Below are 1,863 nucleotides of genomic sequence, written 5' to 3'. Positions count from 1 at the left end.
ATATCTTAGAAACAGTAGCCAATCAGTTGTTTTAATTGTCATATTTGAATTCAGCACATCAAAATACATAATAAATACCACATTTTATCTCTGAAGCAGACGACTTCTCAAAAATTGTAGACCAGTGATTTATCAATTGAAATATTTTATTCATTGGTCTGTGTATAGTCAGCAAAAGCCAGGGTTGCCAACATTGATGAATAAAAGCTCATTCTTCCAAGCCTTGTGATAATAAACTCTCAGGCTAAAACCTTGGTTAAGCTGGAATCGGTGTTTTGAAGACCCGATTCTCATTTATACAAATGCTGCTTTGGCTCAGTGGAAAGGGGCTGCAGCATCACCAACTTCATGATTTTGTCACGTTTTACAATATTTGGTGTGTTTGATGAAGCCCCAGCTCCTGGAAGCATGTGAGGAGGTGAGACTCTCGGCTTTTGTTTACACACAGTAATGGGAGTTGCAGCCTGGGCTGGGCTCCTAGGGTCTCCGGGCCTTAAGTGTACCCTTCTCTCCACCCTCCCCCCCAATGTGGGGGCCCTGAGTGCAGTCTAAAGCTCTGAGAAACCAAAAGGCAAATAAAATCACAGTAATATTTACTATTTATTATTATTAATTCTCATGATTTGGGGGTCTGGCCTGGTTTAAGATTTTGAAATGCCTGGGGTTGGCTGTGCTGTGCCAGTGAGAATTCAGACCATAAATCTCTACCAGTTACCCAAGGGAATCCCCTAAATGAGTGTCATCATTGATCTAACACAGCACAGTGAACAGAAAGGGGAAACACACACAGAGCTGGGCTGTGGGCCCCAAGCAGGACATGAGCAGAGTCCCCCCAGGCCTGCCAACAGCAATTCCGGGCCCCAGAGCAGAGCAGTTAATGGGCCCCCACTGGTGCCCGCATGCACAAGCTGCACCCAAGTGGACTCTGTCTGCCTGACATTTGTGTGGTGCTGCGCCTGCGCTAGACTGCACTCAGGGCCCCCACTCAACTGCACTGCTGGGCGTGCTCTTCTGGCATGGCCAGGGCTTCCACATGCCCAGCCGCCTGCCTTCGCACCTGCCACTAGTACCACCCTGCTCGCCATAGATGCTGACTTTTGGTTGAGCCGGTGGGTGCCCCATCCCGGCTCCTCCTCCTTCCCCGAGTCCAAGCCCCCACTTCACCCCACTCCACCGCTTCCTACCACTGCTCTGCCCCCTTCCCCAAGTCCCCTCCCCTGACAGCCTCCTCCTACCCACTGCTCACTCCTTTCTGCCCCCTCCTGCCTTAAGGGTGAGATGTGTGTGTTGGGGGGGGGGCTCAGTCTGGCCCCAAAACTGACAATTTTCAGCAGATTTATACACTTCTTTCATACTCTACTTACTGAATATGTGTCTATCATTATTAAAATAGCAGTGAACTACAGCATTACATTAGCATGAATGACAGTGTATTAAAATCATGACACTCAGCAACAAGCTGTCTTCAGTAACACCCCAGTCTCTGTGCTTCACCCCTGCTTAGGGCTTGTTTGGGAGCTGAGGGCCACAGACGGCTGTGGGAAGAAGGTGGATGGGAGACACAAGCAGTGGAGAGTTTTTCCCCTCTCCCTTCCTATCGCTCTCCCTGCCCCTTTCCCTCACTCTTGTTTCTTCTCTAAGTCCTTGCTCCCTCCCCTTCCTGATGTTTCCCCTTGTTGCTTCCCACTCGTGTCCATTTTCTCATGTCTCTCTGCTCCCCATCTCCTAGTGGCTCTGTCTAGTGCCCGCTCCCACCCACCCACTCAAAACAGCAGAGGAGGTTCCCCCTTCTCAGGTAGGAAAGGTGGCCCAGTGGGTAAGACACAGGCCTGGGGCTCAGGTGTCCTGGGTTTGGTTCTCTGC

The sequence above is a fragment of the Chelonoidis abingdonii genome, unplaced genomic scaffold (genome assembly GCF_003597395.2).
Source record: "Chelonoidis abingdonii isolate Lonesome George unplaced genomic scaffold, CheloAbing_2.0 scaffold0358, whole genome shotgun sequence".
NCBI classification, from domain to species: domain Eukaryota; kingdom Metazoa; phylum Chordata; order Testudines; family Testudinidae; genus Chelonoidis; species Chelonoidis abingdonii.
Note: the sequence above shows the minus strand (reverse complement) of the source record.